At 38.1% G+C, this 27085-nt stretch overlaps 1 protein-coding gene across 5 annotated transcripts in view; it reads left to right on the forward strand.

Moving 5' to 3' along the window:
- Window positions 1-27085, forward strand: part of LOC106172925 (protein FAM43A) — a 44769-nt gene that overhangs the window by 8136 nt on the left and 9548 nt on the right. For 2 of the 5 annotated variants that reach the window (XM_086996744.1, XM_086996745.1), the window contains exon 2: window positions 18095-18153. The gene's annotated coding sequence lies outside the window, so the exon portion shown is untranslated. Of the gene's footprint in view, window positions 1-9544; window positions 9809-10075; window positions 10284-18094; window positions 18154-24483; window positions 24639-27085 lie in introns of those variants that run through there. The other 3 variants (XM_086996746.1, XM_013553853.2, XM_086996747.1) reach the window with 3 other exon arrangements.

The raw sequence follows: 27085 nt of genomic DNA on the forward strand, positions 1-27085 counted from the left end.
CTGACTTAAATGTCCACTGAGATATAAGCAAGCCACTGCTCTTGTCGTCGGAGTCAAGATAGTAACCCTGGCAATCTATATTAATTTCTGTATAAATATTTGTTAAACCTCGTTTCTTCTTCCTTGTTACGGCAACAGCCTCTAACAGTCTTAACTTTCTGTTAAAGTGAATGTAAAATTTGAGACGGAGGCACTTCGCGTGCGAGTAAACAGCAAAGCAAATATGAGTTTAATATGTCACCGTCTTAATGGTCATTACATTTCGATCTTAGATGACCATCTAGGGTTTTGAGTGGTCAGTTCACGTCATAGCTGACCGAATCATTAACTTGCGCTACTCGGAGACGTTGGATGATACGCAGATAGTTTCTGAAATATTAAAAAAAACACTTATTTTCACTTTAAAAAAAGATTGTGAGATTAGAAAAGCTCAGTGTTGTAAGTATATTAAAAAAAGAAGTAAGCAGATATGTCTGATATATTTGGTTACGCTGCTTCTTTACTTCTTCCTTCAACGAAAGAGGTCATGTTTCAAAGAAGTTATTAATTCCTTTTGCTTTCATTTCCGGGAAACACACTGAATCATCGGTAAATGAAACGATTGCAATGTAACTGAACCCGTCAACTGATATTATTAGATATCTTGTATTGCATTTTTCAAGTTAACCTGTATCTTGATAACTGTATTGTTTCGTTTGTTTTCAAGCGCGTTTGCCTTCTCTGTGACTATGCTTTTTTCTGCTGTCACTGATTTCTCACGTACTATTTTTTTATCTTCACGTGATATTTTTGTTTTATGACAACAAGCAGCAAGGTCAGTGTAAGTGTCAACCACGGGTATGTTAACACGCCGGGAGTGACACGTCTTATCTGTCTTAGGCAAGTAACATTTGAAATGCGCCGTCCCCGTGGAAGGTGGATAATTATACACTAGCGAATCCAGGGTTTTACTGAAGGGGGTGGGGAGGGTTTAACAAGCAGTATTTTTTCCTTTTCCTTTTTTTCGAGAAAGTGAGATGTTAGGCAAGTAAAGTGTACCAGGTCAATTTCACTTTATAGAATTTTTGTGTTTATCGCTAGTTTCCTAAAAATTCTTGCTCAGCCACTGCTGACCGTAACTTGTCTAATTTCTGCAGATGTGATTAAAATTATCCTATACAAGAAACGGCCACAAAAAAATGACGATTGAAAATAAGAAAAAAAGGTAAAGCTATTTCATTATACATCCGAAATTGTCACTGCCATTGCCGATTACATGAGTAAAACTAGACCATGTCTTCGTGATGGGTCTTTGACCTTGCAGATTATTGACCGAGACGCAATTTAGCCACACTTAGTCTATGGAACTTTTATAAATTATAAACTTTGCATCAGCAATGCAACAGTCTATGGGACACGGTCTGGCTCCAAAAAAAATTAAGTTATGCTATAATACTGATTAGTTTGCCCTTTTCAGGACCACCTTGCTTGCAATCTGGTGTCTAGAATATCGTATAACTTCAGAGTCATTTGGTTCTCTTCAATACGCAGAACTTGCAGGGTCTATTAATGTCCTCTCATGGCGTGAGAAGATCACCATTTATAAGTAATTACACTGATTTTATTAATTTATTATGACAGCATGGTTGATGGTTTTAGAAATGCAAAATGTGTTGAGTTTAAATACGAATCCAACAGCGTTTGTTCAGGCACTGCATGTGTTGCGGTACTCATGGAGGTGCGAATGGAAGTATTTTTGCCCTTGAAACTATAAATATATAAATCAGACGTGCTATCATATTTGAAATTAAATCTCAAAGGGTTAGCATTCATTTGTTGTTGACTTTGCCTTTGCAGATAAAATCTCGCAAATACGAGATCCAATGTTCTATTTGGAATGGGAGTTCCTTAAGGTTTGATACTGATGTCTTCTTGGCTGTTTTATTTTTTAAGTGCCATTTTGTTTGCAACGGGTGTCCCTTGTTAGGCGTAGTGCGACTACCGACAATCAGCGTCAATTACTGTCCCCTCCCCCAACCCCCCAAAAAAGGTATAACATGCAAAACGAGTACAAAAAATACTATTTCCCTACTTGCACCTTAAATATTACAGTAAAATTGCTTCGTCTAACATTTTAGATTTTATATCCTTGAGCCCCCTTAGAAAAACTCTGCGTGACCAACCGGCATTTAGCTGTCTACTACTTATATTGGGATGTTTTTTTCCTGGCTGATGGTGCGTGTAGGTGTACTATGTCATTACGGCGTAGAAATATCTGTGTAGGGAACTGCCTTACACTATAAATCCCCTAAGTACGCCCAGCAAACATAGTTCCTGAACTACATTTCATTTAAGTTTTTAATGGGTCTTCTTAAATTTTATATAAATAGAAAAAAATATTTTGTTAGATTTCAAAAACAAAATGGATTAAAAGGTATTTATTTACTAGACAATTCTTAGATTTGTCTATTTGTTTTGTTCAGATTTTTCTCGTAATTTTTCATTTGTTTTCCCATACATGCGTGTCATTCCAGAAACTACATGGTGTCAACGTTTTTTTATATCTGATAGCAGCGAACTCTAAGAATATCTTTTTTAAAAAAGAGCCACTTTCAAACAGAGTAGTTTATTCTGGATGCGTAGTGTAAATGGACACTCTGCGTGAGCCAATGCAATGAACTTGCTCTCCCCTGTCCAAACATATACTGATCTTGTGTAGATTAAGGCAGGAACGCAGTTTGACTGGGGTCTGGTCGCCATCATGGTCATTGCTCTGTGTCTCGGCAACTTAATCCATGTGTTTGTACAGGGCAGGACATGGTACGACAATGGACACTTCATTTCCCTTCAACTATCCGGGCGCGTTCCTACTCTCCTTAACGAGAACCGTCTCTGAACCGATATAAATGGCGTTTCTCTTTGTAGTATTGTTAATTGTTTAGGTAAAAATCTGAGGCAGTCGCTACATCAGTACCCCTAATGTAAAAAGGAATGTAGCCAATGATGGAATTATTATTGACCTTATTATAATGGAGCCTCTGTGTTTTGAAACGTTAAAGGACAATGTTCATGTAAAAATCCATTTCTCGAATTTTGAAGATACAGCACTCAATCTATACACTAGAGGTATGTTTTAATCGATCCCCGCCATTTAAAAATTATAAAAACAATCTATTAGTAGGAAAAAAAGCGTTTTAGTAAACCTCACCTCAATATGCAAAAATGAAGCAACAGATCTGGGTCACGTGGTACTGTGACGACAATCACGATAAAGGTCTATGAGACTCAACTGAGCTGCATGGTGCATACAGACGGAGAAGTTAAGGAAAGTTGTGTTGAACGGAGTTGAGGAATTTTCGTTATGCCGTGGGATTCACCGTGGGATTCACCAAAATTGCAGCTCTCGTTGACAATCTTTCTTTGTCTGTGACGGTCTTCCGTGACTTACTTACTAACTTCGGTGACAATAGTTGCGATGCTCTAGATCATGGTCACCTCAGGTGGTTTAGATCATATCAAGAGCTGGTAGTCTTTCAGATTAACTGTCATCAGTTGGCAAACTTACTGATTGCTGATGCATTTTAAATGCATTGTAGTTGACCAAAAGCTCGTTTACAACAAACCTGTTAATTATGCACCGCTGCAATTCCCAAGCCAGGTAATAACAGGTATGAAACTCGTCTTGGTGGGCTTTCATATTTTTCAATATATCTCATTTATTTCATGGGGTTATTTTATTGGTATTTGTAAATGACGTTAAATATCAATACTTAAACAATTAAGTTCAAACACGGTCGCGAACATTAATAAAAGAAATTGCTCTCAGGGTATCTTGAAGCTTCCGTGGTGAAAAAGTGTTGAGGAAAAACAGGAAAAAGAGCGTTATATTAAAGAAAAAATGGGAACTGCTATAATAAAATGGTTCGTTATCCTAATTCGTTTATGCTTTGAGGATTTGTTTCTGAAGATTATTTCATCTGAAATATTAAATAATTTAAAAGATTGATTATTTTATAACTTGAAACGCAAATTCTGCGTCAGTACGCAATTTTTTTTTTTTTTTTTTTTTTTTTTTTTTTTTTTGCAAATTTGTAAGCTTATAACACCGTGCTATAAAGATCTACTCAAGAAAAAAATTTGCTTGGGTAAAGTACGGAATGAACTGGAGACACTTGGCTTGTCATTAAGTTTACACGAAAATATGTCAGGTAACTTTATACTGTCTTTGAAAGAGTAAAGATTGAAAGATAATTTTAGCCAAACTTTGACGGGGGAAATACCTACAAAGAGTCATGGGCTATTTTGCCAACATCTTGTTGAAAATTTTACACTGCAATTCTATTCAAATAAGCTAAGGAACTAATTGCCAAATTAATACTCTCATCACATAACAGGGGGGTAACCAGACCTGCAAAAATTGTACGCACATATTTAAAAAGATAACAAGCACATACAGCAAAATGTAGACTTACGCAAAACATGAAGGACAGCGTAATCACAGCAAATGTACCTCATATAGTAGCTTAATTTCCATTAATAATAAAATCATCATTTAAGTCAAAAATATTCTTGCGATTTAATAACTATTTTAATTTACCCAGAACGGTATATCTATTTTAAAGGCGGTTAACTGAAATATAGTTTTATGATTTGTTTGTGAAAATTGCCCATGTCACCCTGTTAGTTTGGAGGTCTAAGCTGGATCAAGTCCGTGTTAAAATTCCTATGAAGTTGTGCAGGAAAAATTCTTCCTTTCTTTCTCTAGCTCCTCGATAAACCTGGTGTTCAGATTTTATCTAGTACCCCCAGGTCTACGGGAGCTGCGCTTTGTAACTAACGCACAGGTAGATTTTTACCTGAGATAACTGGAGTAAAGCTTAGATAGAGAGTGCGTTCGATACAAGCAAGACAAATTGAATGCCATTTAACCCTCTAATTAAGAGGTAAAGGAAGTTCCAGGTAGATGGATGATTAAGATAGGACTTGTAAAGGTAACGGGCATTGTTTACCTCAGTTTAATAAAAGTATGCAAGACGGAGTGTCAGCGGTTTAATAAAATAAATTGAATTTCACAAATAACATGGACCTCATATGCAATAATCAACATTTCCCTTAACTCATTCAAATGCAGAGTTTTATACAACTTGGGATAACCATAATGAAATGCTTGTTAAAGAAATGACTAGACGGGAAATGGTTTTACACAGCTTCACGAGGATTTAGACCCCTCGGGTAAGAGATTTGAATGAGTATAAACTTTTATCAGAAGCCAGAGAAGTCATCTTACAGGTAGACAATGCAGCTCAGTTTGACAGCTAAGCACGCTCTGTTCTCCAGTGGCTCGATTGTCGTCATTGGACCACGTGACCACGTAGCTCATTAACTCCCAGGCCGAGCAAATAGGACGTTTTTTAAAGCCAAAAATTTACAAAATGATCTTTTAATTTGTGTATTTGGATAAAGATATCGTTAGTTGGGCATGTTTTCTGAAGAATATGTTCCGTTCAGGCCATTTTGACGGCATGAAGCAAACCCTTTAAGGAAGCGGTCTAAGGAGACGGTATGGGAATGCGCCCATTTTGATATTGGCATGCTTTGATTGTAATTACATTTGTATTTCATACAAGAGAACAATTCAATTCTTATGTTCGCTTGTATATTACTTTCAAATTGACTGTTTTGTTTGACCAAAATAGGTACTGTAACACAAAGATTGGGTTTTGATTATTGTAATTAATGCACTAAGCTCGAGACAAGTGGTGTACATGTCTGCTGCCTCGGTGACCGTGCATAAGTGCCACGGAGGATCTAAATGCAGGATGCACATCAGGGACAGGGTGCACATCGAATTCATGCCCTCCCTTGAATTTCGTAGCCATCCCGTTCTTCTCTCTCCCTTCTTCCTTACTCCTGCCTTCCCCCCTAAAAACAATATAACGGGGGGGGGGGGAGGCACGATATAAAGGCAAGGGAATTTCCAACCCTGTGCTCTATATAATGGAAAATCCCTCGGGTACTGTTTTATATTTTTCTCGCTTCCCCCTGGCAAAATGTGCTATACTTCTCGGTCGCCCTTTTCCCTTATCGAAACCCTGTATCCGGCATTGTCTTTCTATATAGGCAATTTTTTATGGGGCAGGGCATGGGAGGATTGGACCTCAGCTCTCCAAACCCCTGTAATAATCGGGACTGTCGGTTAAGAACAAAGTCGTTGACATTAGTCTGCAGACAGCAGTTTCCCTGCTTTGGGCTGACTACTTTTTTGCACAAAGGCGCCGCCATAAGGTCACCTGGGTGTCACAGCCTCGCTTAATTAACAATCTGCGTTCATCTTCCACTCATTTAAGTGTCATTATATTGCTAATTGTCTGGTTTAATTTCAATAAACAAAGGGCATTGGGTTTGTCACTTGAAGATGTGTAGATTCACAGCAGGACTGACTTTAACTGGTCGTGTACTAAATGACGTCACTGGAAGAATAGATACGACGGAAATCCGGGGGCGGATCCAGAGATATATTCTGACAGTCTTCCATATTATATTTGTTGTTCCATCCTCCATTTTTGGCCGTCTTCCGCCAGAAAAAAATAGATAGCCGTCAATGTAAACTTAAAAATCTGACCGTCTTCCGGAAAACACAGAAGACGGCCTAAATCCGCCCCTGGATTCAATGCCTAGGTGCGCCTAGGGCTTTTTAAACCGCGTTTTGTGTTATGTGGTCGTTTGCTGTAGTCAGAAAACTTCACCGGTTTGGTGACGCCAGATAGCTGCTGTCTAGTGACGTCATCTTCTCCCTGTCTAGTGACGTCATTTAAGTATTTATTTGGTTTCACATGGGGGAGTTTGCTGCTGTTTGTTATTTCGATTTGTTTTTTTTAGTTCTCAAATGCAGGCCGATTTGGCAGCAAAGCAGTATTAAGGGGAGGAAGCATGTTGGAATAAATCGCTAGCAATAGATGTATTTCAGAGCAATTTCCGTGTTGCCGTATTCAGTTATTACTTATTTATAAACTTTAGACTGTGGGAAGTGCAAGCGCAGCGCTAATTAATGTTTAATCTCTCTCTCTCTCTCTCTCTCTCTCTCTCTCTCTCTCTCTCTCTCTCTCTCTCTCTCTCTCTCTCTCTCTGTGTGTGTGTGTGTGTTTAAATGACAGTCTTCGCCTGTGCTATCTCGTCTATCTTTTAAACTTTGGACTGCATAGAAAATAACTTATCGTGGAGAAAAACCGCACCAAACTAGTTTAGTTGTTGAGTATCATTGCATGAAGGATTTGTAATCTAAATCCAGGGCTGTAGCTATATCAGTAGTATTAAAACTTCCCGTCCATCACTTGATCTAGGCAAGCTTAGCTCACATTGTCACATAAACCAACAATTTTTCCACTTAATATGTGATTTATGAGAGGATATATGGTGCTTCGGTCCTCTTTATTATCTGAATTATTGGATTATTAGGGATGCTAGTGCTTTGGATAAGGGTAAGTTTTGTCTGATTTCTAGGTCATAGTTTTGTTACCTTGCGCGTTTAAAGATAACACAATTTGCATTTTTTTTTTTTTTTTTGGTACATGTAACAGTGGCGTTCAAAAAAGCTACTAGGTTTACGTTTATATATATAGGTGATGGTTAATATATTTGATTGATTACTTTTAAATACGCACACGCACGCACACATACACGCACGCACGCCCACGCATGCGCATACAAGTAGATACAGACGCACACACACACGTGCCCACGCACAAACGCACTCCATCAATAAAGCGATGCGCGGTCGCAACCATACAAAAATAACTCCCGTGACAGCTGAATAAAATGTTTAATAAAACCAACATAATTAATTCCTATTGGAGGTAGAATATTACCTGACTGCCCGTATTTTAAGGGATATTTAAGGCAAGCATTTGTCAACGAGGTGAAAATGTTTGTGTTGCACGGAAATATTTTTTCATGCTGCCAACAATGCCGTTTTGTTCTTGTTTGCACGAATGGCTTCGTTTCGTAAGATGGATAAGTTAAGGAGGTTGAGGAACAGAAATTAGGCTAGAGTGGTGACGGACAGATATTTGTGTCTTGCATTAGCCGACAGAGCACATCTGTGAATATGGAGTGGAAAATAATAATGTGACTGTGAGAACACTGATATTGTTTTAAATGTCCGAGAATCTCTGCATTATTGACAAGCCGTACAAGCTTTAAGATTTCGAGATGATTGATGTTTTGAAGACCTCGAGTTTTTTATTGACTGAATAGGCTATGTAGATCTTATCGAATTTAGAAAAAAAAAAGAATAAAGGTAAAAACATTTCAACGTCACATTCACAGCAGGGGGTACATGAAGCTTCACTAGTGTTGCTATGGCTTGTTTTTCTGTCACTTGCTTTTTTTATACCGCAGGGCTTCTTTATCAGTGCCAATTTCAGGACAAAAATTCTTCAGGTGTGAAGTGTTGGGGTTAAGCATATGTTTTCAGGTTGCATTCTTTGAAGCTATTTTTTTTTTCAGTTTAGGCCATGTCATTGTCACTATAGGGTCATTATGCATTGTTCGAAAAGTATCGGGAATTGCGGCTTACCATAATGCTATTGCAATTTGCACCTTATTCCGTATTCATGACAAGCTTGTTCTATTGTTCGTACGATTTCTGGGTGTCAAAATAATTTTTACCACCATGAGATTTTGATATTGGTGTACGGCAGTTGACGTAAATGCACGTGCAGTTGCTCGTGATAGGCGTTGGTTTGTGCATATTTGAGCATTTAGGTTTAACATATAACCAAAATGAGAAATCATATTCTGCAGCTATTTACTTAGATATCGACCCATATTATGCATGATGTACTTCAAAAGATCAATCGTGGTAAAAAACAAAGACGGCATTGTTGCTCAAACATTTTCCGTGAATCGCCCGCGGAGCGTATCTTTTCAAATATTTTTTTCATAATTATCTAGCGGCACACCTGAGTTCGACGCGTAGGTTGTACATGTTGTAGCTCTAGGCGTTACCTATGGATTTTTAGGTTAGATATTACAGGTACATGACATTACTTTACCACAAAGAAAGCGAATAAACGACGGGGAATTTGATTATTTTTCTGAAATGCTATGCGCACTGCACCTTTGCTGTTGATTCGAAACACTTTTCATCGCTGTCGATTGTCAATAACACCTTGATAGTTTATTTTTGTTTATGTTTCTCCGTCACAAGAGGAAAAAATCACATTCTGCAATTTTATTTTAACACACCACTCGCTTTTTGACGTCAAGCGCATCAACTGTGTCAGTGTTTATGCTTTTATCTTTCATCTTTCACTTGTTCGGTCCAAATTATAGGATATCTGCCGTCATGCTTCGATGCTCATATTAAATGTTTACTACCTTTTCTTTTCGTATGTTTTTTATTCTTGACCTTGAGATGGTAAAGGTGAGTTTGGTGGATGCATTGCTTTAGGGAATTCACCGACCGCGTTATCGAACGCTGTGGGCAAAGCTACGCATTGCCGCATGTACGCAGAGCTGGTACTAAAAAGGAGACTGTTTATATGTCAAAAAGTACGTAAAGAAAACATTAGTATCGTGGAACTCTTGACTGCTAGCGATATGTGTAATACAACTAGGCTATAAGTCTTCGTCACACTATCAAATGTATATGTAAAATTTGACGTTTGGCGCGATGGAAGTCCCTCGCTTTTCTTAGATTGGATATTTACCGGTGCATGTCCTTGTATGGATATTTCCCAGTGTTGGCAAATTTTCGTCAATGACAATGGAGTAATTGCTTCAGGAAAATCGTCAGAAGAAAACGCCGAAGAAATTGCTTGAAGCACAGGTAAAGGAACACAATATTTTTCACAATAACCTCGTATTATCAACTAGTGCAGTTTCTTGATTTTCGTGTTATTTTCTAATATTCCGGCAACGTGGCCTGGTATAAAACAAAGTGTTTTGAAATATGATGAATAACATTAAAGAGATAGAAAGTTCGTGACGTTTTCGCCTATCAGTGATATGTTGTGTACACGGGGTGGAATGTTTTGGGTCGGAGGACACATGATAAAATGCTAGAATGACTCAGGAAGGGGGCATCGTAAACTCAGTGCGCATGCGTGGCCAATTCTCACCAGTTAAGTGTGGGTAGTCTCTTCAAACTTCTACAGTCTGTAGGCCTGAGTATAGGATTTTTGAGCTAAGAGAACGAGGAAGTGTATGGATTTGAACTGCTGTCACAGTAACCTGGTGATAGTTCTTGGAAGGGGATTGGAAGTTTTAAATGGAAGTCGTTCAAGAGATTACAGCAACACCAGGTACAGTACGGTATAGCCTACTACTAATACACTATACTCGTACTTCTTTTAGTTGCTAACCCTTCAGTTGTTCGTTTTTGATTTAAAATATCAATTTTTCTGTCGTTCCGTTTTCTTAATCAGTGAACGTGATATTGGTAAGCGTATTTTTTGTTAATTAATTTATTTATTTATTCAATTAGTTTTTGTTTGTTTGCTTTTGCTTTTGAGATAATGATCATGTTTAAAATGATCACGGCCAAGTAAACCTAGTTTAGCAATCTAGTCAGATAATGTTACTCTGGTTTCTGGCACCAGTCCTGCGATTCACCTGCATCTTGGGGCCAAAAGGTGACACTTGATTGATAACACACGTAACAACACGTGGTTCGTTTGTCAAATATGACAAGGCAAGTTCCGGAAACAGCGACATTATGAGTGATGTGTGTTACAGAATACGTTTGTCACTCTGTGTTGTAGATTGTCAAAAGTGGGAGTTTAAGTGAATGTCAAACTGTAATTTAAGTCATTGCTTCTACTGGTACATTGCGTATGCCCGCCCCCTCCCTCCCCAAGCCTGTGCGCAGCTAATAATGATAATACTCTCTCTCTCTCTCTCCCTCTCTCTCTCGCACACACACACACACACACACACACACACACACACACAAATATAGACAAACACACACACACACACATACTGATACATATACACACACACACACACACACACACACTGGCCTTCTGTTATTGACAACATTCTCTCATCCCTGACCTCGTTTCGCCTCCGTCACATTACCTTCGACCCTCAGATGTGGTTGCCGCAGATGCACTTGTAAGGTCGCATTATAGACGGGCGATAAATTATACTGCAATGCGTTTTCTTCTACGGAATACCATGAAGCCTCATAATGTCTTTACTGTTGGATGGATTCCGAAGTAGGAATTCATCCAGTAGTGTGGCCTCCACCATTGCCATCCAAAAATGTATTTTTCAGTTGTGTACTGAAGATATTCGCATTTTACTAAAATAAAACATTCCATTGTCATCACATATATAATTTTTCATTTCTTTTAAACCAGTAAGTGTGCAGACATAGGTCTTGTACGAATAGTCCAAAGATGATGATTCTATTTAATCTTAGGTATATTGCATAGCTAGTATACTATCGGGGTTTATAGCAGTTACTTGATTGTTGCGTGCCAACATTTCCCAAAGGTAATTTCTGTTTGTAATTGCCCTTTTCTTCATTGGGTCTATGAAATTAATTTCATCATTAAGTGTTTGCCATTTTGCCCCGAGCATACGAGACGTTTACTTCTCTAAAATGTTTTTCTCAAAGTGCGCATGGGTTCTTATGATTTTTATTGGATTCTTTTTTGGTATTTGACCATATTCGGCCTTGAACAACATATGTTCCTGATGACCAATGCATTTCAATAAAATTGCAAGTTGTTGTCATGCCGGGATCTGAGTGAAATATATCAGTGTTTAGACGCACACAGAGACACACGCACACGCACGCGCGCGCACACACACACACACACACACACACACACACACACACACACGAGTGTGTCCAGATTTTTGCCAACGGGTTTAGGGTGGGTGGGGGTGTGGGGGATCGGGGTACAAGGATAAAAACTGTATGGCTCTGTCTCGCTTTTCTCGTTATTTTAATTTTATTTCATTTATTAGTGTCACAGCGAAAATATTTCTCTAGCTATTGACTTCATATGCCTATTTAAAAATCCACTTTAGGTTGTACTCAATTGTCTAGATCAGAAATGTAGGACTCATGCATACTGTCTTTTCGCTCTAAATCGTATTTGGTGTTCTCACTTTGTTATGATATCATCGATTTCAGTTCCAGCACGATAAACTCCGTTGTTTGGAACCCCATGGTATTACATATCTGACCATAACGATGGGCTCCATGTTATATTAATCCATCAATATATTAAGCCAGTCGTCAAACTCAAATAAATGCGCGTATGCTGTGTTACAAGAAAGAAAAACGGATCTTTTGTCGTATTTATCTTGATACATGTAAGTATTTTACTCCTTTTTGCGGTGCTTCTTCGAGGTTAAAGACAGTATCAACCAATATAAAATCGCCCAAAAAATTGATTTTAACTTTAAGACCGAAGATATAGCCTACTTAGAGCCTATTCAAATCAGTAGCATGCCAATACATTTTAATAATGCCCCTGAAAAGTATTGGTGATGACTCAGACCAATACTTATTTTATTTATGCAACTACTATGGGTTTATCTTGTCGAATCGACATGATTTTATTGTCAATGTTTAGGCCAATTTATGGGCTAAAGTACTTTTACGAAGCAGGCCTCTGTATCCAAGGTGAAATGTTATGAGACGGTACATCTCATTTTGCCTAGGGAGAGAATACAAGGTCGATCACGCCGCATATTAATGCTCTTCCGTTTTTTGGCCTCCTCTCAGTTAAAAGTACTTTTTCGCTCTGTGAAGCGTCATGTTGATACGCCTGTCTGTTTGAATGATGTTGGCTTTATTCCATTAACAAAATGACCAAAGTTGCCGCCGTGCATTAATGTGACATTGTCTCCTCTGTCTTACGTTGTTAAGTGTCCCTTTGTCATTATCAATGCCAACCAATGTCTGTATGCTAGTTAATATATGACACTGATGCCGACACCGATTCTGTTGTAATTCTCCATAGTTATTTGACACTATTTGATCCCAATGGTAGCTCAAAAGTTACGATTGATTGTTTTTTTTTCTCTTTTCAAACACATATCTTTAAATTGTTAAGTTTGCTGGTAATTTAGTCCATATGAAACAGATTATCTCCAATTAGATTTCTAGCACTAACAAATAAAATAACTTCAGATTTCTTTTGTAATTAATTGCCTGTATAATTTAGGTTCATTTTGTTTTAAAACAATTGATCATTTCGCGACAGGAATTAAGTAATTATTCATATGTTTGTAATGATTTCCACCAAAATTTTCAAAAGCGATGAGGGACAATTAAATGTCTGTAAATAGACGGAAACTAATATATATATATATATATATCTGGATACGCCATGGGGAGGATAGCACAGGTCCATATGTACCTATTTAGGCAAGATTATAATGACAATTAGGATACCGTAGACACATTAATGCATGTCTTTGATGTAACAGGTATGCCTGGAACACCCGTCTTCACTTTTATCTGGTCTAAATGACCATAAACCCGATATGGTTCATTCTCAGTTGTCCATATATTAGACGGTACTTCAGTAATATGAGATGTTTAAGGTGGATTTGAAGTCATTTTTTTCTGCCACAAAAGCTGTCCAAACGCCCTGTTTAGTTTCAAATAGTGTAACTTGGGGGAAATGCCAAATGATATCGTTGCATAATAGCCGAAAATGATATTTGAAGGGGTATTTTCTGCTTACTCTCTGTGCTGTATATAATCGAGGCAGATAAGTAGGTCTGATAAATAAGTCAATTTACTACCAAAACTTTGAAGAAGGTGCAATTTTAAAGGTCTTTTTGGGGCCGATCGAGTGATTGATTTGGTTTGTCCCTTGGCATGTTGACTTTGTTTGAGTCGTATAAGAAACTAATAGAAGTGGTTTAAAATGCGTTACTGGGAATTCACGCTCGATATATCTTTAAGCTTGCCAGTTATTTGCTATTCCCTTTTTTTTTAAGAGTCAGTCAGTCAATATTTCATTAGCTATTGTAGAGTTTCGCCGGAGAAGGACTGGAAAACAAAATTTATCAAATTGACGAATTGACTAATAAGGATATCTGCGGTAATCGATAAAAACGAAAACATACTTTGGTTGGAGCATTATACCTTGTTTTTTAACCTAAATTTAGATATCGTGATTTAAATAAACAAAGGGGTGATTTAGTGAACAACGAGGGAGATTTTCTTAGACGTAAACAGCTCATTTAAAATGTGACGTTAAACATAGATACAAACCTTAACCGATAATCGGGTTTATTAGTATAGCTGATAATAACATATAATTTGCCAGCTGATTCTGCCACGACATTGCTCATACGGTGTAATTTATCCTTATAATAACTTGTTTCTTAGCATTTATTTACCACTTTGTTCCAAATATAGGCCCATCCCGTGCATCATCTTATTACTTCAATCTGTCATGAAATACTTTGGCAGAATGAAATGCTTGTACTATCCGATTACTTTGCACATCGTAGCCTAAGGGTCTAAAGATACTATGTTTGTCAAAGCAGAGGGTTTCATTATTTATGCTGAAAGTTTCATTAGTTATAGCCAAAATGTTTGAGTGAAGAATAAAGGTAAGATAAGGAGAACATCAGAAACAAAATAGAAATGACACGGGACCAGAAGCAACATTTTTATGGCAAAGTCTTAAAAAGGTGGATATTAAAAATGCATCGTTTTTATTTGAAAAATATTTAGTAGTTGATTTCAATAAATCTGAAAATCGAGTTTGAAAGAAACTGCGTGGTTGTACATTGTAGGATCTTGTTGTTGTTGTTGTTGTTGTTATAGTTGTTGTTGTTGTTGTTGTTGTTGTTGTTGTTATAGTTGTTGTTGTTGTTGTCGTCGTGTTCGGTCCTAAAACCACACGTGTCATATTTGATCTATCGTTTGCTGTTTTCAGTATGTTACACAGGAAATTCATCGAATGATAGACTTTGTGGTCTAATTAACTGATTACTGTTTTGTTTTATGATTTGAAATAAACACAGAGCTAATTAATTAGCCATGTTGGATAACCAAGCCCATGCGTAAGACGCACACGTCATATTCATATTTGCTCTAATTGTTATCAGGTTATTTGTGAAAGTGGATTGAGTCGGGGTATTTGCTTCGGATTCCTTTAACTGAAATCAATACTGATTTAAAAAAACACTTTTTGGAACCCTTACCTGCCTGAGAATGCGTCTACTTATTAAAGAAAACGATCAAAATGACCCTGATAAAATTGAAATAAGGATTGAAGCTTTCATTAATGATCTCAATTTCGAAACCCGGAATTTTAAACACACGGAATCCTTCACTTTATCTCCCCTACATCTCCATTCACAAGTGCTACATATCAATTAATCCTGCTGATAAAACAAAGCTCCATAGTTAACGGTATTATTGGTACCAAACACACCACAATATTGATATGCGAACGGTGGTCCTAATCGCCCTTTTACATGTTATTTACAATCTGACTTGGGGATTTAGAGCACAATGTTAGGCCATATTTGTTCCAAACACTACGGGGAATCTTTGTGATGCATACTGAGGACCCAAGATAACAGATTGGCTTGTTTTGGTGCTCATTGCCTTTTCAGGGGACTAAAATTGCCTACCGATACGTACGTATACACACTGGGAGTCTCTCTCACACACACACACACACACACACACACACACACAAATCCTGGTAATTGGTCTAAACTCTACTTTGATCCAAGATGACCCACCGGTCGTCCAGATATATGAAATACTGCTACCGTTTTATAACAAGAAATTTAATATTTCAGACCAAATGCGCAAGTGCGTAGCAATAAATATGTCTTGCACTGAAGTGGCCAAGTTTCAGTCGCAACGTTGACATCAACAAATTGCGGATGTTTTTTTTTTAAGCCAATCGGCTACAAGTATGTGGATGTTGACGCATTTCCTAGTATAGATATGAGATATGCCGTACACTTTGGTGTCGAATAGAAAGTTAATGTCTATTTTCAGAAGTACCTGTAGATTAATGTGACAAAGTCATGTAAAGTTCAACACAAACTTTCTAGGCCTTTGCATTCATCCTTCCATGTATATTGTGGTCGTCACGAAAAAATCAAAATCAGGCTGGTAGAAACATTAATCTTTTGCACAAAAGTACAAATACGATAATATAATAGTTTGGGGCCTAGATGTATGTAAACAACAATGATACTGTTTACACAAACCTAACCTTATCGGGATATCTGCCCAAAACCAAAAGTGAATTTTGGGCAATAAATAATAAAGGGCTTGTATATGAAACTGTTTGATATAGCAAAATAACAACAAAAAAAATAACAAGTATTCCTTTACTTAATCGCATTTTGGAATTAGCACTATTCTTAACGTTTGATGAACTTTACGAACAAGCGCCCCATTGGCACTTATATTCAATACGTGACATGTATAGGTTTTTAGCTCCAACCTCTTTAAGGTAAACTTTGTTAAACACGTGAAGTATCAATTCTTTGACTCTAGTGTTGGAAGTTGCGTTTTTATATGTAAACTAAAGCAGATGATGAAAATAGATTATGATTTGGCAACGTGTTATACTTCACCGTGATAAAACGTGATGTATTAAACCTCAAGGGTGCACTGACTAGTGTAATTCAGTTTCTCTTTGGTATATCTGCACACTTTCCCATCTTGCCTCTGTTATCAGGACTATGTTTTATACGTTTGGTCTGTTCTGCGAACTTTCATCGGTTTAATTTAGTTATTTTTATTCCATAGATATGTCCATTTTACATAAGTACATTGTAGTTGAGAAGATTTATATTTGTAGATTGATATAAACTTATATAAAAATGTTACTTTATTTTTAGTCATACTCAGTTAAGGTCGTTATTGCTTTTTCATTCTGTATTGCAGAGTCCCTGTTTAGCTATTTAGTCTGAAATGTATGTTTTACTAAAGGGTGGTTTTCAATCTCTGCGAAAGAGTATGTTTTAATGTCACGTAACAACACGATAGCCAGTTAGGCGACTCTTCTTCACAAGTTGTTTTTTCCACAAACGATATACTTCTTGGCCCGGCTTCACAATTTTCTCTAGCTCCAAACTTTCAAATACTAACGTTGGTCTACTGAAGTTCTACAAAAAATGTATATAACCCCACTTGAATAAGGTTAAGTTGGTCTGTAGTATTATACTTGTTCTCCTTGTCAAGAAACAAGCGCAGTGTTTCATGTTTACGACTTCTTCCCATTTATTTTATTAAAGACTGGATCATCAAGTGTTAACCAACTTTAATGTCATGCTGAAGTTCATTTGAGAAACGTATCCCATAATAAGGAAGGAAGGAAGCCCCCGTTCTTCGATGTAAATATCCCATCTTCTTTCGATTCAACACAAGACGACACTAGTGTCATCTATCGTCCTTTCGGGGCCGTAGCGATAGTCCGAAGGTTCAATAGTCCGAAGGTTCATTGGTCCGAAAGTTCACTATAGAACCTTCGGACCAATGAACCCTTGATTAAAAAATCGATGAAAATGTTACCACTTTTCGGACCAATGAACCTTCGGACCAATGAACCTTCGGACTATCGAGACGCCCCCGTCCTTTCAGGGTGGGGATATGTATAACCAGCTTCTGACGTAACTCTCCAGCAGTCGACTTAAAAGTCTACACCCAGATCTTCAGTTATATTTCAGTACTTATAGCTTATCGCTTGCTCTCAATACTTGTTGTCGTCATAACTTACATCCAAATGCTGATCATAACAACTGGTGTTAACTGTGACTTAATTGCGCCGGTAATAAATAAGCCCTGCTGGATTTTCGCCTAATGCCTGTGGTTCTTGACGTTTTCTTGGAATATGAACAATAACACTTGGATATTAAGTGCATGGAGTCAGATGCCAATTTACTATTTTAAGATAGATTTATCACGATTTAATCTTTCTGGTTAAATGAAGTGATTATTTCTTATTCATAACTTTTACCTAGAACGAACTTTATGTAACAGAACAGCGTCACGTTTTATAAAGAGGAGTCTATCAGTGCTTTTACATAACAAATATTGCTTTACATTTATAAAGATGCTTGAGTTGATTACTCAATTTCTATTTTACACTTCCAGAAAAGAAATTCCCTCCCAGTGGCAGTAAAGGCAACGGTTTCATATCTTAACTTTATCAGGTAAGTCTAACACTATATCAATAGGTTTTCATCCTCTCTTTCTGTCTCTCTCTCTCTCGCTAAAAATCCAATTAGATTTTATCATCACATTTCCAAGCCGCGAAACTTTGCTGATGGTTTATGCTTGCATCATGTACACCTTAAAAGGGAGACCTTTGACATTATTCCGTGCATATACTAGAAAAAATCCAGATCGGTGTAATTTTAGAACACCTACTGTTACCTTGGGGTATGGTGGCTGCCAAAAATATGCGTAGCCTTTGGTTCAACTCAATGGGTCGGTCTAAAAAATACTTTTAGAAGTCCTGAATGGTCTAGATTTAAGGTAAATTTGTCACCTACTGCATATCATGATCTATAAATCCATAGTTGTCCATTCAGATAATGCACTGCTCTGTTTGGCTTGTAATACAACAGACACAGTATTTTAGTTTATTGTAATTGTCCTGATTGAGCATCGGTCAAAGTAGTCATTTTTTTTTCTTTTTTTTTTTTGTCCAAAGATTTAGACCAATTTTGGAGTTTGATGATCTTTTGTTGAATTCTCTACCAAGGGTATTCAAAACTTGTGCCGAAGAGATTAAACGGCGTAATACTTTTTATTTTGATGATGGCATATATGTTAACACATACTGTGGTTCGCGGGAAATGCATGATTGGTATTAATGCATTCCAGGGTTAGAAGGGAACGCATTTGGTTGTGTCGCCGCGTGACGGAGGCATTAAAAGTGTCACCTGTGTCACACTGGCTGAGGCACGAAATGACTTCTTGGTGACATCGAGTTTGTGCGACATTCCAGGCGTTATTATATAAGATTGCTGCAAAGAGTTTACATACTCACATATGCACACAGACAGTTAAGGCAGACAGACCGATGGACAGTCACGCAGACAGACAAACAGACAGACACTGAAACAGCTAATTATGAAACGTAGGATAGAAGAAAAAATCATTTGTTCAACGTTTTTGAGAGAAAATCTTGAGTATTTTCATACATGTAGTTCCCAACAACAGCGCCTTTTTTGCTTCATACGTATATATTTGCTTGGCAATTATAGATATCTTGTGTGTTGGGTAAATCCGCTTTACCCGGATTTAGAATGCAGTTTCCCATGGCTTTAGGAATGATGCCAGTTTTGCTTTATGGTCTGCATGCCATCGAAAAAGTACGGTAATTTCGGTATCACATTTCGCTCTTTGAAACTCAGTGAACCTCGCATTCAGAGTTAACATACTGTGAATGCGGGTTTGTCATTTTATAAAGAACTGTGCATAGATAAGAAATTGGAATGAGAACATGGCTCTCTATCCTTATCTGTAAATGCTGCAGCAGTATGTAAGGGTTAAGATATTCTGATAAGTGTATCCAAATGTGAAGAAATACAGTGAAAACGCAGCGCATTGTCCGTTACTGTTTCATTTCATTTGCCTGGATGCATAGGTTTTCGTCGTTTGAGAAAAAAAAGGACCAACTGCATTTTACATTTTAATATTTAAGAGTGGAAATAGCTGATAATATTAAGATAGATTTAACCCAAAACTTTTCTTACACTACAGCTGTAATTATTTAAAAACAATTGTCCAAAATTGATCTCGATAATATTTTGTATTTCCCATATGCAAGAAACGTCAGATATATATCAATGTTCGAGCCTCATGTAAAGTCACGGTAACTTAAAGACTGTACCGCCCTACAAAAACTACGTGTGCCCTTGAGTTTTTGTGGTATCATTAAAACCACATCGAAGACTCTCAGGTGTTATAATTTTTCTAAATGCGGAATGCAAGTGAATACACCGTCGGCGTGGGTCGCGGGGTTTTAAAAGCCCTTGTGTTATTTTCCCATGAGTAAATGAACTTTTTGCGGTATTGGGTAATAGAAAAATATACTTGAGACATTCTGTCACTTCCGGCATGCGCGTGTAAAGTTGGAGTGTTCCCTGAATAGGTTCTGAAACTCAAATTGTCTAATTAATTGGTAACTTTATTAAGTACAAGAAAGATTAAGTTTCAGGATTCTGCACGGGAGAGAGGAAGGGGGGGGTTGTCGGGAGGATTTTATTAACCAAACAAATAAAATAAACAGTAGTACACGAAGACACTCAATATGTTGGGCACACGATTGAAGAAAACACTTGGGATTTGTCGTACTTCGTTTGTTCCACTGCTTTTTGGGATGGGAAGGAGGTAAATCCGATGTTAAAGAAGGGACACGTGCCTCTTCTAAATCAGCCGTAGTCTTCATACATAACATGGGATAAACACACGTGTTTAAGTCTATCAAAACCAATGAACTGTAAGAGTTAAAACCAGTCATTCGACTGTCGCATTATCTTAATGGCTGTTATTTGTTATGGCTTCTATATCCTAAGTAAATTGCTGACGTGTAGTGGGGCTTTCGATACATTGATTAATGCCTTCATAGGTGTAATCAAGTGAAGTACACTACTTTTATCTTAATTGTATTTACGAGATAGCCGCCATCCTATTGCCGTTCTAAAGTGTATTTGCATGTCTCTGAAAAATGACGGTATTCATTACAAGACCTATTCTTGGGATAAGGGTGCACTACTAAAATTGGATAGACGACTACGCAAAGTCCTCATTGCCATATTGGTATCGTAACTTTCGAAACTAAAGGGTTAGCAATAATTGAGCTACTTCCACCACTGAGAGTGAAAGTCATCGTCAAACCCATTAGCGGGTTTTTTTTTCAGTTTTTTCATTATTATTGTCACAATTACTGACATATGTTTTGCCATTTAAACCCAGGCATATCTTCAAATCGTGATGTTAGTTTGGACAAAACTAGTTCAGACTGAAGTCGGTCCCTGTCGCGTCTCCTGGCAACCAGGTTTCAGAAACCAGTTCTACAAAATGGCTAAAGGCGTAAAATTTACCCAACGAAATGTAAGTCGTCTTTGGCTCACGATAATTCAATAACAGTCCATCTTAGATAAAATAAGAACTGTCCTGAAGCATTAGACGCAAATTTTAATTTAATTTTATTTTATTAAGTACTACCGATTTATCTGGCGTAAAACTTTATTTATATATTGACCTTAAAGTTAAGGTCAGTTTTCGAGCTTAAGTGATTCTGTCAAACACCTCTAAAAAGGTCTAAACGAGACATTCGTTTTGGTAGCCGTCAACACGATCGTAGTGCCTCGTTATCAGGGAGCGCAATGATTGATGACAGCGACTTAATTAGTCGCATTGTCCGCGCATCAACAGCTGTCTTCCGAAATATGCGATCGGAGACAGAAGTATGTCGACATGGATTTACAGTCAGATAATCAATAATACCAGCCAACGGGGTATGGGAATCCATACGCACACCTCTTATGGTTATAACGTTTAACTCACAGCTTGCGAAGTGGTCAGACATTCATTGCGTTCGTGGGTTGGCAAGTCCCAACTCCAAGTATGATATTTTTACGTGAATCTTTCGGATAAAGGTAGGATAGTATATCGTTTAACGTTGAACACTTTTATGATAATGTATTCTTGAGCTCCTTTTTCTTCCATCACCACTACTACTTAATTATTAATATTATTGCTTTTATATTTATTTTTATTAACTTATTCATCATAACAAAAATATAGGAGTCGAGATAAACGATGTTTAAAGTCTTAAAGCGTTGAAGAGTCCACACAACCCGTGCATCTGCAAGAATTTCTGAGACGCTAAAAAGAAATGAAAAGCACGTTTTAATAATATCTTTAACTGCACGTGCTCAAACAGGTGCCTCGCGTTCACTTTTCCTGTCGCTAATCACGACAGGCTAGTAAACTGGCTAACTGTAAACAGGGCATCAGGTGTGGTTGGTTGCTATGGTAACGGTGACGACTTGCTGGCTGTAGACCAAGCACGGTTAAATGGGGCTATGCCGGGCGACTGACCAAAGTACTATTCTGATGCAGCGGTTTTGTAGTGAGCGGCTCCGTAGTAATTTGGTGCATTTTCTCCGTCTCCAGATTCAGATATTCACAGTCTTGCCCTGGATAACGCACATAGGGAAAGTGTTAAATTTATTTACATCGTAACTAATTCGATCAAATTTGGACCCGATTGAAAAAACAGTGATCTTCTCGATTTTGTGTGCAGTATACTTTGGCTATATGTGTGGATCTGGTTTGCGTATTACCTAATTGTTTGCTCTACTTCCTGGTTGCCGCTGCAGGACCGTGTTTCAGTAGATCGGGTGTCGTTCAGAACGAGGAAGTTGAACACAGACGCAGACCAAAAGGCAGTTTACAACGTATAGTAAGTTATGGTTTCGTCGCCTTTCTATTTTACATTGCTTTTCACGTTGTTTATAACCATAACTACATTTTGGGAGGGGGTAGATTAGAAATAGGTATTTAGGCAGGCAGGCAAGCAGGCATACAGACTGACAGACAGACATGCAGGGAGATAGATAGACAGGAAGACGGACAGTCAGAAAGGAGGAGGAAAGTGAAGCACTGATCTCATAATTCTTTGGGGATATTATTGAGATACTGACAAAATTTAAGAGACAAGCACAAGATGGAAATTTGACTAACTCAAACTTTTTTTTAATATATCCGGTGCCAGTTGACATCTCGAAGGACGTACAAGTGCACTGATGAACTTGTCATATCACTGAGTCATTTCACATACCAGAGAGGCTTAAAATGACCAGTCAGTTATCTAACTTGCTGACTCAAAGTCGTGGAAGGCAGTGTCTCCAGCTGAGCGTAACACGGGTATTTGACGTGGTGAATGGGACACCGTAAAGAAATGACCCTTGTTTCATCGGGTTGCTGAATTCCGATATGGAGGCCTGTTTTTCCGCTATGTGGGTTTTCATGCCGCGGTAAATATGAATGGAAAACGACAGGTTGTTTACCGGTCCGGATCCTTACTTTTTCAATTCTCACTGGACATACATATATTCGCCCCTAATATATATATATATATATATATATATATATATATATATATATATATATATATATATATATTGCCGTATTTATCATTTCTATGGAAAAGCCTCTGTTGTCGGTTAGATTATTTTTGCACCTTTCAGAAACTGTGGTGATTACCAAAATTGGTGCTGAGAGCCTCATCATGAGCAGTGCTTCTTATTAAAGTGATCGAAAATATGTCGCAATAGAGAACTCTCCGTGTATGCTATACACATGCGTTTTGTATGTGCTTGTGTGTATGCTCGCGCGCGTGCTTAGTTCAAGTCTTAGGCCGCATTCACATCGAGTTGAGCCATGGCTCTACAAAGCCACGACCTAAATATGGCGGAGAGACTATTAAAATATTAGGCGGTTTTCCTTTCATGTACGTCCGCCATATTTAGGTCGTGGCTCAACTCGATGTGAATGCGGCCTTAGGATCACTCATGTCTGGATCGCTTACATTTGAATTTACTTGCGCTCAATGGGAAGTTCCTAGATAGATGTGTGCAATTACTGTAATGTCTGTAAGACCTCATTCAGAACAGGGGACTGAAGATCCACGGATCAAATATGGCCGACCCATTTGAATGCTTATTGCCTAATCCCCGCAGGAAATCTATTCAGTGTCAATTCCTGAATTAAGCTGTAAGCTTTTTAAGTGGGTCGCCATATTTGATCTGCGGATCTGTTACTCCACTGTTCTGAATTGGCTCTATAATCATGTTCGAATGTTAGGACACATATCTAAATGTACGTGTTGATCACTTTAGTGAAAGTTGTTAAATGTTTCAAAGCCCTAAAGGCTGTGTTAATAAGTCGGTTGTGAAGCGGGGTCGACATTCATAAGAGAACAAACGTCTAACATGGTCTTAACTTACCTACCGAAATATTTGGTATATTTTGACCTAGAATAAGTCAATAGTGTTAGTGGTCTTCTATCATGGGGATTATGGTTTTGTTTACCAACGAAGAGAAAAAGCTGCTTTTTTTTTACCTGTTTAGCGAACTGTCTCAGATATATACTTTACCTGGACTTAAGTCTAAATAGCGGACTATAATAATCATTCTTAAAATCTAGACCGACGCTTTTTATATTTATTTATTTATTTTATTATTTATTGTTCATTTGTTTATTCATTTATTTATTGTTTTTTGGAGCTGTGTGAACCGTACCCAGATCTCAAGAGTACAAACCAACTCTTCCCGGACGTTCTATTGTCTAGCCGGTCCCCAGCCTGTGCCGGCACACTCAGGGATCGGGCGGTTGACCCTTGCTATCATAGTGTAAACAATCCCCGCAGTTATGTGGGCTCCTCCCTTTGACTCAGGGCTTGATTTCAGTCTTTATGTAAGGACGATTACGTTTTAAAATCCGCCCAGAGTGCGTGTGTCATACGGAATGCAGGTGCATCACGCCCAGTATAGGCGAGTCTTCAGAGAGCGTCGTGGACATTTGGTTGCATCCCCCACTGACGTTGACAACGTACGTTCGTACTCTTCAAGGACGTAGATAGCGGCGTAGTTGACGTACCATTCATGATATGAACTCGTATGTATCATTTTTTTATTATTATTTACGCGCATTACTGCATACTTGGGTGAATATTGAAGGGGATTTAGAAGTACTTTAGGACCAGCATGTACACATGCGTTAAAAGTGAACATATGTGCGGTTGAATATCCTTTTTGAAGAAAACGTTTTTTTATTGGCGAAGACTACTAATCTTGTGGGTCATTGAATAATCTGCTTAGTTGTCAGCAAACTGTAAGGTGTACAGTTCACTGGCGGAAAGGGCGCGTGTTCCCTACCTTGATTTCGGAGGCGTCCCCTACCCCCCCCCCCCCCCCCCCCCATCTCCCTCATAAAAACAGTATGGCAGGATAAACACGAGGAAAAAAGTCATTTGTCCATCCTACATATCCGAAATAATGACTTAGAAAGCTAGAATGTTTGCTTCGCTTGCCATTGCATAGGATTGGGTGTAAAGGCATTTGTTGGTTTGTTGTAGTCGCCTTCTTGCGTGGGTGTGAATATCTGGATGTGTGCGCGTGTGTGCCTATACGTACGTGCGTTTGAGCACATCAGAGCAGTCATACGAACAGACCACGTGCAGAAAGCCGGAAGCGTGTATTTGTGTTATTTCCATTTTTTATACAAATGTACATCAGTGACATTTCTATTTAGCAAAGCACTCCAACTACAGCTTCCGTTCTTTCGATACATCTCTGGTAAAGAATGGGATGTATTTATGGTTATCTAACTTCAGCTAAGTGTTTAGTTTCAAAGAACACTTGATGTAGACATGTTTAAATATCAGTGGAAAAACGAGTGTTGTTGCATTAGGCGTATTTGGAACAGAAATAAGAGGCAAATTGTTATTTATTGTAACGCAAAGCTAACAAATGCAAAAAAAATATATATATATATTGTGACTTGAAGTATGGGCCGACGTCCTGAAACAGTTTGCCCATTAAAATATCGAAATACCAAGTCAGTGCATTTTCTGTGTTCAAATAATAACAAGACTTAGTTTAAAATACTTAACTCATCTAACACCTTTTTATACAACCATGGCCGGTAAGAGATCGTGAAAAACCATAAACGGTTATGCATACAGATATTAAAGGTAAAAATCGATCAATGGGAGGCTGATGTTGTCAAAAGAGATTGGCGGACGATTGGAGAAACTGGCTTCCCCCCCCCCCCTCTCTCTTACTGGGGTGTCTGGAGAGAGGGGAGGGGGCTTTCTTCCTTTCTCAAGTTCGTTTCTCCCTCTCAAAACTAGTTTAAAACGCAGATCCAGACAACCAAGAATTTTCCCGTATACCTGACCCCTACATATTATAATACAAGTGTCTTCGTCTATTATTTCGTATGCTATTTGAAGAGAAAAGCTACCCCCCCCCCCCCCCCCCCCCCCCCCGGACAAACAAAAAGATATTACAGGAATCCTGGACCAACTAGTGTAAACGAAAATAAAGCTGCCTTATCTCCGATCGGAAAAGGCTCTTTCCAATAACGCATTACACTTATCCATGCTTCGTGACTAGAAGCTAGAGATTGTCCATCTTTAATGATTTCATTACCGCTCATACATCCCGAGCCTTAATTACGAACCTGTTTTCCGGTTATTTGCGGCTTAAATGATTTCGTCGATTTTATTTTGAAAAATCTCTTGTTGCTAAATCACAGTAATTTGCCTTATCTCCTGGTGATATTTCATTTCTAAATTAATTTCCTAGGGGTGTTTGTTTCAATTCATAATACGACGCACAAATGTCCTTTTTTCATTTCTGGGAAATGGAAATAATAATTACTGTCGGCTGATCTATTGATGTGATTTGTTCTGCCGGACTCGTGTGCGCTGTCATTTCAATCAGATACGTCTACTGAATTGCTATTGTGATTTATTATATCGTTTGCCTGGGGAAGAGTTGTCGAATTTAATTCTGGTTTACGGGGCTGTTTACTTGCAATTTACATCCAGGTACCAATGGCTGCAACCATTTATCAATGATGGCCGTAATTAGAAGTTTAACGCGTGGTTTGTCCAAGGAGCTGTAATGCCCCTATTTTACACATACCACGAATCCCACAAATTGCCAGGAATTGACAAATTTCAGGATTCGTGAGATTTTGCCAATTTTCTGGTCTAATTCGACACACCTACGATACAGGTGCGATAGTGTTAGGAATATTCGTGGGATTCGGCTGGAATCGCACGAACATTGTCCAGAAATTTACTACGATTTTTTGGAATCGGGAGTTCGTGGCTAAAATTTTGATCAGCTCAAATTTTTTGCCACGAATTCCCAATTGATCAAGAATTGCAAGAACTTACTACGATTATATACGAATCTGTTAAGAACTTTACGAACTGATTACGATTCAACCACGAATCCTGAAATTTGTCAATTCATGGCGATTCGTGGGATTTGTGGCCTGTGTGAAATAGGGGCATAAGCGGTCTCCTTGGTTCATTCTGGTCAATGGAC

The sequence above is a fragment of the Lingula anatina genome, chromosome 10 (assembly GCF_051362555.1).
Source record: "Lingula anatina isolate TDL-2025a chromosome 10, LinAna3.0, whole genome shotgun sequence".
Classification (NCBI taxonomy): Eukaryota; Metazoa; Brachiopoda; class Lingulata; order Lingulida; family Lingulidae; genus Lingula; species Lingula anatina.